Genomic DNA, 11,577 nt, shown 5'->3' with positions numbered 1-11,577 from the left:
TGTGATCTCTGGCATCATTTCTATCACCAAGGCCATATTTTCTGCCTACCAATCCTTCTTTGTTTCCCACTTCCACATTCCAATCACCAATAATTATCAGTGCCTTCTGATTACATGTTTGATCAATGCCAGACTTCTGAAGTTGGTAAAAATCTTCAATTTCTTCATTTTGGACCTAGAGGTTGGTGCACAAATTTGCACAATAGTCTTATTAACTGATCTTCCTTGTAGGCATATAGATATTATCCTATCACTAATGGCTTTGTACTTCAGGATAGATCTTGAAATGTTTCTTTGTGACCATGAATGCAATGCCATTCCTTTTCAAGTTGTCATTCCTGGCATAGTAGACCATATGATTTTCTAATTCAAAACGACCATACAAGTCTATTTCAGCTCACTAATACCTAGAATATCAATGTTTATGTGTTCCATTTCATTTTTGGTGATTTCTGATTTTCCTAGGCTCATACTTCGTACATTCCAGGTTCCAATTATTAATGGATGTTTGCATCTGCTGCATCTTATAAAGGGCAGCAAATCTTGGTTTGATATAGTGCCAGAAAATGGGCCCCTCAGGTTGAAGACACTCAAAATATGACTGGAGAAGAGCTGCCTCCTCAAAGTAGAGTCAGCCTTAAAGACATGAATGGAGTCAAGTTTTGGGGACCTTCATTAGCTGATGTCACACAACTCAAAATGAGAAGAAACAGCTGCAAACATCCATTAATAATCAGAATGTGGACTGTATGAAATGTGAATCTTGGAAAATTGGAAGTTGTCAAAAATTAAATGGAATGCATAAAGATTGATATCCTAGGCATTTGTAAGATGAAATGAACTGGTATTGACCATTTTGAGTCAGGCAATCATATGGTCTACTATGCTGGGAATGGCATCACATTTATCATCAAAAAGAACATTTCAAGATCCATCCTGAAGTACAACTCTGTTAGTGATGGGATAATATCCTTACGCCTACAAAGAAAACCAATTAATACAGCTATTATTCAAATTATGCACCAACTACTGAAATCAAATGTGAAGAAATTGAAGATTTTTACCACCTCTCTAGTCTGAAATTCATCAAACATTCCATCAAGATGTGCTGCTAATTACTAATGATTGGAATGCAAAAGTTGCAAACAAAAAAGGATTGGTAGTTGGAAAATGTGACCTTGGTGATAGAAACGATGCCAGAGATCATATGACAGAATTTTGCAAGACCAGCAAATTATCCATGGTAAATACCTTTTTTCAACACCATAAATGGGGACCAGACAAGTGGACCTAACCAGCTGGAATAAACAAGAATCAGATCTTCTACATCTGTGGAAAAAGACAATGGAGAAACTCCGTATCATTGGTCAGAACAAGGCCAGAGGCTGCTGTAGCAGAACAGATGATTAAATGCTCACATGCAAGTTCAAGCTGAAGCTGAAGAATTTTAAAACAAGTCCAGGAGAGCCAAAGTATGAACTTGAGTATATCCCACCTGAATTTAGGGACCAGCTCAAAAATAGATTTGACACATTGAACACTAATAATGGAAGATCAGATGATTTGTAGAATGACATCAAAGACATCATACAAGAGGAAAGCAAAAAGTCATTTAAAAAACAGGAAAGAAAGGAAAGACCAAAAGGTATGTCAGAAGAAACTCTGAAACTTGCTCTTGAACATAGAGTAGCTAAAACAAATGGAAAATGATAAAGTAAAACAACTGGAAAGAAGATTTCAAATGGTGCCTTGAGAAGGCAAAGTAGAGTATTATAATAAACTGGGGAAAGACCTGGATTCAGAAAACCAAAAGGGAAGAATATCCTCGACATTTCTCAAGCTGAAAGACCTGAAGAAAAAATTCAAGTCGCAGGTTGCAATAGTAAAGGGTTCTATGGGCAAAATATAGACTGACACAGGAAGCATCAAAAGAAAATGGAAGGAATACACAGGGTCACTGTACCCAAAAGAATTGGTTGACATTCAGTAATTTCAGGAGGCAGCTCATGATAAAAACTGATGGTATTGAAGGAAGAAGTCCAAGCTGCACTGAAGGCATTGGTGAATAACTAGTTTCCAGGAATTGACAGAATACCAATTGAGATATTTCAACAAACAGATACAATGCTGGAAGCGCTCACTCATCTATGCACCAAAATTTGGAAGACAGCTACGAGGCCAACCTACTGGAAGAGATCCATATTTGTACCCATTCCAAACAAAGGTGATCTGATGGAATGCTGAAATTATGGAAAATTATTAATATCACAAGAAAGTGAAATTTTGATGAAGATAGCGGTTGCAGTAGTAATTCTAAAAGGAACTACCAAAAATTCAAGCTAGATTTAGAAGAGGACTTAGAACTAGGGATGTCAGTGCTGATGTCAGATGGATCCTGGCTGAAAGCAGAGAATACCAGAAAGATGCTTACCTGTGTTGTATTGACTATGCAAAGGCATTTGACTGTATGGATCATAACAAATTATGGCTAATAGCCGAGAATGGAAGTTCTGGATCACTTAACTGTACTCATTGGGAATCTGTGCACAGACTAAGAAGCAGTTGTTTGAACAGAACAAGGGAATACTGCATGGTTTAAAATCAGGAAAAGTGTTTGTCTGGGTTGTACAGTTTCACCACATGTATTCAATCTTTATGCGGACCAAATAATCTGAGAAGATGGACTATATGAGGAAGAAAGTAGCATCGGGATTGGAGGAAGACTAGTTAACAACCTGTGATATGCAGGTGATACAATCTTGCTTGCTGAAAATGAAGAGGACATGAAGCACTTACCGATAAAGATCAAAGACTACAGTCTTCAGTATGGATTACAGCTCAACATGAAGAAAACAAAAATCTTCAAAACTGGGCCAGTAAGCAACATCATGATACATGGAGAAAAGATTGAGGTTGTCAAGGATTTCATTTTACATGGACCCACAATCAATGCCCATGAAAGGAGCAGTGAAGAAATCAAATGATATATTGATAAGGGCAAATCTGCTGCAAAAGACTTCTTTGAAGTATTGAAAAGCAAAGATGTCACTTTGAGGAGTAAGGTACACCTGACCCAAGCCATGGTATTTTCAATCACCTTCTATGTATGCAAAAGCTGGAGAATGAATAAAGAAGACCACAGAAGAATTGACGCCTTTGAATTATGGTGTTGGTGAAGAATACTGAATATGCCATGGACTGTCAGAGAATGAACAAATTTCTCTTGAAAAAAGTACAGCCAGAATGCTCTTTGTAAGCCAGGATAGTAAGACTTAGTCTCATGTACTTTGGACATGTTGTAAGGAGGGACCAGTCCCTGGAGAAGATCATTGTAATTGGTAAAGTAGAGGGTCAGCAAAAAAGAAAAAGACCCAGGACATGGATTGACACCATGGCTGCAACAATGTGCTCAAGCATGGCTGCAATTGTGAGAATGTTGTGGTACCAGACAGTGTTTTTTTCTGTGGTTCATGGGTTCACTGTGAGTCAGAACAGACTCAACGTCACCTGTTATTGTTAGGTGCCGTGAAGTTGGTTCCGATTCATAGCCATACTATGTACAACAAAATGAAACACTGTCTGCCCTTTACCATCCTCACAATCCTTATTATGCTGGAGTCCATTGTTGCAGCCACTGTGTTAATCCATCACATTGATGGTTTTCCTCTTTTTCGATGACCTCCGCTTCACCAAGCATGATGTCCTTCTCAGGGACTGATCTCTCCCGATAACATGTTCAAAGTATGTGAGACATAGTCTTGCCATCCTTGCTTCTAAGGAGCATTCTGGTTATACTTCTTCCAAAACAGATATGTTCGTTCTTCTGGCAGTCCATAGCATATTCAATATTCTTTGCCAACAGCACAATTTGAAGCCGTCAGTTCTTCTTCAGCCTTCTGTATTCATTGTCCAGCTTTCACATGCATATGAGGCAATTGAAAGCACCAGGGTTTGACATCTTTGCTTTTCAACGTTTCAGAGAGGTCTTTTGCCGCAGATTTGCCCAATGCAATGCATGGTCTGTTTTCTTTACTGCTGTTTCAGTGGGTGTTGATTGTGGAGCCAAGTAAAATTTAAACCTTGGGCACCCTGGTGGTGCAATGGTTATACTCTTGGCTGCTAACTGAAATTTCAGAGGTTTGAACCCACCTAGTGGCTCTGGGGGAGAAAGACTTGGCTATCTGTTCAACGAAGAACTCTACTTTGTCATATAAGGTCATTATGAGTTGGAATGGACTCAAGGAAACACCAAGACAATGGCAATTTAGGCCTCAACTGAGTAGAACACAACCAGTAAACCTATAAAACAAACAAAAAGAATCAAACCCGTTACCATCAAGTCTATTCTGACTCATAGCAACCCTATGGGACAGAGTATAACTGCCCCATAAGGGTTTCAAAAAGCGCCTAGTGGATTCTGACTGCCAACCTTTTGGTTAACAGTCATATCTCTTAACTACTAGGCAACCAGTGTTTCCAATAGTAGGTAGGAAAAGACATCATCAGAGCTAAAGTAAGGTACTAAAGCTAATTTAATTTTGGTGGGAGTATAAATTTATATAATCTCTGAAAAAAGAATTTGTCAACATGTACCCAAAGCATAAACTTTTCATAATCTTAGACATTGAATTCACAACTAGAAATCCAAGTCAAAGTTTTATGCACAAAAATGATGTTCATAGTATTATTTATAATAACCATGAATGGAAATAATATCAACATTAGCAAAGCAAAAGAATAATGGCTAAATCAACTATGGCATTTTACACTATAAAGTTTATACGGAAATAATAAAAAAAAAACCCAAGTACTTGAAAATTATTTGTTCCCTTTGGAAAATATTCCAATTTGAATGCCAAGTGTAAAAAGCAGAAGGCAAGCTGTTCAAAATTTGATAATAATGATTAGTAATGACAGTAAACAAACAGTAATGATATTAAAGGCTATTTGCTAGAAAACACACTAAAACATTAAGAATTAAGGATTGTTATTTGGCTGCTAAGATTATCTGGGCAATGTATTTGTACTTCAGGTAGAAATCTTTCTGCGATTTTGGTTTTTCTTTCTGCAATGAGTATGCATTAATTTTTCAATCAGAAAACAAAATTATAGAAGATTAAACAAATATCCCCTATAAAATGTAAGCTCACATACTTTACATTTGAGTAGTCTCCCACAGCGAACAGATTCTACTGTAAACATTCTCTTCAGTTTAATGGCTTGATTTCAAGGCAGCAGCACCTCTGCAGAAGGGATTTTGAAGGAGTGATGAAGGTGGCTACTCTAAAGAGGCTGAGCGAGGAAAGAACGAAAAGCAACTGACAATCTGCTGCCCACGGGAGGAGCAGGGTATTCTGGAAAAGGCACATGTTCTCCGAAAGCATAGCTTACTGAGGTCATTTTGAGTGGGAAGCAATGCTCCACGATTCTCAACAGCCTTTCAGGAAATCAGTAATATCTGGAGGAAAGAATTCTGCACCAGAAACTAACTTGATTGTAGTCCTTGTTCCTGACTCTTACTAGCTTGTTACTTTTACGGAGTTCATGCTATGTCTCTAAGACTCAGAATCCTTGGCTTCTGAATGGAGACAATCCAGTATTGTTTTGTATTTGGCAAAGAGAATTTTGTGTGATCAGCTGAGGTGCCATAAACGCACTTTGAAAATGGTGAAGTGCCATGTGTGTGTAACTGGTGCTGGCTGTAGGCAGCATATTGACTGATGCAAATGATAAATACCGATCAATAGAGACGAAAGTCATCTATTCGCTGTGCAGCATGAGAAAATAGAAAGAGGTGCAAGAGGTTTTAGAAATATTTCTATGCAGCCTGGCTAAAATGAAAATTTATATTTGCTCCATCTCTGGTACCTGCCCTGCTCTGGGAGATGCTGGGACCCGGGGAAGAACTTGTGGTTCGGTGCTTGGCAGACTGGGTTCAGGTCCTGAGTGGGTTTGCCTCCAGGCTACACGGCCTTGAGTAGGTTAATTCTCTCTAGAATCAGTGTCTTCATCTGAAAATACTTTGAACACATGTAAATAGTAGCTGATGCCTAGTATGTAGTAGTCATTCTATTTTTTTTTTTATGGCTAGATCTGAGAGTCTGTTATCTTGAAAAATGTCTTATGTGGAACAGTTTATTCCCAGACAGTTTTCAAAAAATGAGGTGCATCTACATTTCAAAATTATGCAGCATCTACCTGGTGATGTATCACCTGCCATTCTGGATAATAAAATATTACCTCTCTGACTAGATAATAACTAGATAATGCCTCTACCTGGAGTATGCTGTGTTAACAATTGCTCTGAGAAAAATGTTTGTCATTAAGGAGGCTGAAGTTGTTAGTTGAATTGTACCTTAGACTATCTGAGAATTTCAATTATTCATCTATAATCATGTGCCAATAGAGATACTGATGGCTGTATTACATGGTTTTAAAACTATTACGTGTCTTAGAGCTAGAGAGAAAGGACTAGACATAATCTAGAAAATCCTGAATGTTCAGTACTTTATTCTCATTAAAATCAAGCGCAGAAACTATCTTTATAAACTTAATAGAACTAGTATATTGTCTGTTAGATATGAAGACTGTCTAAAGTTTTCATAATATGAAGATATTTCTTAGAAAAATGTATTCTCTAGTGTTATATGTAGAAGACTTACATTTCATAATGTGGTTTCAGATTCAGAATCAATGGCTTATTTTTCATGAACACAGTAAAAAGAGGGGAAAAACTATGTGAACAATACATGCTTCTATTAAATTGAAGTCCCTGATTGATGCAAATAGTTTACCTGCTTGACTGCTAACCGAAAAGTTGGAGATTCATGTCCACCCACCCAGAAGCACTTCAGAAAAAAACCTGGTGATCAACCTCTGAAAAGTCAGCTGCTGAAAACCCTATGGAGGGCAGTTCTATTTTGACACACATGGGATTGCCATGAACTGGAGTCAATTTGATGGCAACCGTCTGGCTCTATTAAGTTTCATAGATGGCTCTTTCCAGGAAACCTCTGCTTTGAGACTCCTGAGTCAGTTCTCCCAGCATTGTAGGTATGTGATGTCTCCATTTTTTTCTTCTAATTTTTATTGTTGTTGTTAATGAATCTGCTTTAGGGTCCACCTTTAGAAAAATCTCATTTGAAACAAATACATGATTTTCTTTTCTCTTAACCAAGATAAGAAATTGGTTAATGACAGCATATAGCTAAATCAGTTGTGAAAGGGTCAAAGGTAAACCCTATATATTCTTCAGGAGATCAGTTGGTGAAAAGGAGACAAGCAGAAATGGATTATCATAGTTAGCTAAGAGGCTGAGAGAAGCCAAACCAAGAAAGAACATTTTGCTTGGCGATTCAGGATAAAATTGGAGTTGTCATTGGGTGCCGTTGAGCCAGTGCCAACCCATAGCTACCCTGCGTACAACAGAATGAAGCCCTTCTGGTCCCATGCCATCCTCACAATAGTTTTTATGCTTGAACCCGTTGTTGCAGCCACTGGGTCAACCCATCTTGCTGAAGGTCTTCCTCTTTTTTGCTCACCCTCTACTTTACCAAGCATGATGTCCGTCTCCGTGGACGGATCCCTCCTGATAACAGGTCCAAAGTATATGAGGTGAAGTCTAAGCATCCTTGCTTCTAATGAGCATTCTGGCTGTACTTCTTCCAAGATGGATTTGTTCGTTTTTCTTGCAGTCCATGGTATATTTAATATTCTTTGTCAACAGTGTAATTCAAAGGCATCAATTCTTTTTCAGTCTTCCTTATTCATTGTCCAGCTTTCACGTGCATATAAAGTGATTGAAAACACCGTGTCTTGGGTCAGGTGCTCCTTAGTCCTTAAAATCACACGTTTGCTTTTTAACACTTTATAGAGGTCTTTTGCAGCAGATTTGCAAAAGACAATGTGTCATTTCATTTCTTAACTGCTGCTTCTATGGGCATTGATTGTGGATCCAAGTAAAATGAAATCCTTAACAATTTCAATCTTTTCTCCATTTATCATGATGTTGTTTATTGGTCCAGTTGTGAGGATTTTTGTTTTCAAAATTCGTGTAGAAACTGGGAAATGAGGGGTGCCTACTTATTTGATAAGTAGACCTGGGAGATGGGGGAAGTGATGAAGAAGGATCACTGACTGACAGAAACGGGGTCAACTTGGAATAAAACCATTTTCAAGTAGATTCTCTTCTAAGAATATTGACCACAGCAGAAATTGTACAGTTGCACGCGAGGTCTGGTTATCTGTTTTCTTTCTTAAAGTGCCACCAAAAGTAGAGCAGGGAAGGTGCCCCTTTTGTTGAATATGGCTCACTTGAAGAATGTTATATGCAGCTGAGAGTCAGGCCAAAGATCAAGGTCCTTTACTGAGGTGAGTAGGCTGGAATTGGGTTGAACAGGAAAATGAATTGACCAAGAACACGGAAGACCTTGAATGCTCTGCTAACCCAGAACTGAAATCACTGCTGAAGCCCACTTTTCAGACAAAGATTAGACAGGTCTATAAAACCAAAAATAACGCCCGAGAGGAACATGCTTCTTAATTCAATCAAATTTAAGAGACCAAATAGGCAATTCCTGTCTAAAAGCAGGTTGATAAGGCAGGAAGGGACAGGAACTAGATGGATGGACACAGGGAACCCACAGTGGAACGGGGGAATGTGCTGTAACCTTGTGGGAATTGCAGCCAATGTCACAAAACAATATGTGCATATATTTTCGAATGATAAATTAACATGAGCTGTAAATTTTCACCTAAATCACACACAGACCCAAAAAAAGAATGTAGAAGAATTGAGAATAAGGGTAATAAGTTCAGAACCTAAAAGTTAGAAGGGTAATAAGCTCAGAGCCTAAAAGTTAGAAGAGGCAGAAGGGATGGCAAACACTCTGAGGCCAAAAGTAAGTGGCATAAGTGTCAAAGCATACAACAAACATATTGAAATTTTAAGTGGTACAGCTGGGAGCATTATCTACATCAGAAAGGCCTATTCCTTAAGAGTGGGTCTGCTTTCTCTGTGTTTCCTTCTGTCTATAAGATTACTGGGTTTGTCTCTGAAGTCACTGTCTGTTTTTAACGCTCAGCCAGAAGACCTGCTTCTTCAGAGACCCCAGGTTCACCATGATCTGCTTCTTCTAAGTATGAGGTCCCTGCTAGTGAGAGAAAATGGTTGATGTCCTGAATACTAGGTATCTATGAGTGCCAGGTCATCAATTTAAATGAAACTTTTTTTTTTTTAGTAGAGCCAGTCCCTGGGCTTCCTTAGGGCTGGTTTCTGTCAGGTTACTAATTTTTTTATATGACCCATACTTCCTGTTTCTTTGTATCCTTTGAGGTTTTCAGTTGGAAACTGGATGTTTATATTACAATGTGTTTGTTTAGTGACAGTTACAAACTATTTTAAGCAAAGACTGTATTCCCTGTCAGGTGTGGTCACTGTACTGTTCCTTAAGATTGTGTTCAGCTAGTATTTTGACAGATTTCTTGAATGCTAGCATCTTAAAAGAGCAAAATCAAAAAAAAAAAAAAAAAGGCATCTCTCTCAGTGTTCGCAGGCTGACTGTGTACAAGCACGCTTCCCATTACTTAGCCAGGCCATTTACAACTCTTAGTCTTCACTTTCTGGTTGCACTGAGCCTGGAGGTCTGTCAGAGGTCAAAGCTTAGGATCTTCTCTGAATATGTACCTTTCCTGACCATGCACATGGTTTTCTAAATTCCCCAGTATATTAAGCCCTTTTGAATGCTCTAATTTCCAAAAAAAATCTCTGTCCCCAGGTTTTCCTCCCAGGTTTTAGGCTGTATAATGTATGTCTCAGTCATAATCTTTTGCCCCAGGTGAATGCAGGATTTTTGTTAGCCTTAAAACATTTTCTAGCAATGTCTGTCTCTTTCCCACCCTGTGTGAGTTCTCAGTTCAGCAAGACAGAGACAAGTGCCTGGCTTCTGTCATTCATGTTGTCCCTAACCAGATTAGAATGGACAAACATGGCAATTTACAAATAAGGACTGCTCTGCTCCATCTCTGGGACCAGAGCCACACGTTGTAAATGTAGGCAGATGTCTTCAAGGCTGCTGCTAAGCTGGGGAGGAGTGGGATAAGGGCAAGTAAAAATGTTGTAAATGGTTCCAACAATTTTTATGTTGCCTTTTTCTTGGTTTAGTGCTCACTTGGTTGCTGTAAACTTTTGGCCACTTTCCAGAATTCTGACAAAGTTGGTTCTGACAGTTTCTGCTTGAACTTCGATGTTTCTGTGGAGAAATGGGAGTTTAGAATTGCCTACTGTGCCATTTTTCTGATGCCACTCCTTCTAGCATATCTAATCTTCTATCCAAAACACTGTTATGTAGAAATTTGATTTCTTTCAGATTTTGGAATGTAAAGTGTGATTATGCCAGATATTATGTAACAACATGAAGGCACTCTGGGGCAGATCTTGTAAACATATTAATACCTCTGTAGTGGAACTTATGAATATTGATATCTAGAGAGTTTGTTCTGTTGGAATAAATTCTTACATGAGATGCAGAGAAAATATAAACCATACATATTCTAGCAGTTCTTACTTATAAGGAAAACATTCAATTAAGCTTTGCTTTCACAGGGTCAACCTAAGCCAAATATCTGTTGCTGGTGAATCTTACGCCAGAGGACCCATCACGCTGACACTCGTGTCACCATCAGGTTGCATTTGGGCTTTTGATGATGGGTCAAGTTGAGGATTCTTAAGTGATAAAGTGGCAGTTCTGAATAGGATTTACCACCAAATTAGTCTGATTGAATAGTTCTTCCTTTCATTCACATGTATTCTGTGTTTTAGAACAAACCTGAGTTTTTAGAGATATTGTTGCTGTCATTGGTAGGTGCCATCAAGTCAGTTCCTACTCACAGCAATCCTGTGTACAACAGAATGAAACACTGCCTAGTCCTGTGCCATCCTCACAATCGTTGCTGTATTTGAGCCTATGGTTGCAGCCACTGTGTCAGTCCATCTCCTCGAGGGTCTTCCTCTTTTTTGCTGACTCTCTACCTTACCAAGCATGATGTCTTTCTCATGCTTGGACTGGTCCTTCCTGATAACGTGTCTGAAGTGTGTGAAATGAAGTCTCGCCATCCTTGCTTCCAAGGAGCATTCTGGCTGTACTTCTTCTAATACAGTTCTATTCGTTCTTCTGGCGGTATATGGTATACTCTTCACTAACACCATGATTCAAATACGTAAAATCTTCTTTTGTCTTCCTTATTCATTGTCCAGCTTTTGCACTCTGAAAGGTCTCCTCAAAATTAATAAGCTTCATTTTATTCCAACTGTTCTTGTGGGTCTTATTAATCAGTTATTAAAGAATTAAAGTTAAGTCATTATCATGGAGACCAGTTATCAAGATCCAGAAGCTACATGGAAGGTAACATCTTTGTGTTTTAAGAGCAATATCCAGGCTTTGCTCAGAGGTAGGTCCTCAAACCATTCTTTAGGCAAAGAGTTTATTAGAAAGTGTAATTTGAAAATATCATTGCCATGGGCTTGCCAAAAGGGAACGGTGAATCCCTTTCATTCTTGGGAGGGGAGTTAGTGGTGTC

The sequence above is a fragment of the Loxodonta africana genome, chromosome 8 (assembly GCF_030014295.1).
Source record: "Loxodonta africana isolate mLoxAfr1 chromosome 8, mLoxAfr1.hap2, whole genome shotgun sequence".
Taxonomy (NCBI): domain Eukaryota; kingdom Metazoa; phylum Chordata; class Mammalia; order Proboscidea; family Elephantidae; genus Loxodonta; species Loxodonta africana.
The sequence above is the reverse complement of the archived record's forward strand: the minus strand, read 5'-3'. Positions refer to the sequence as shown.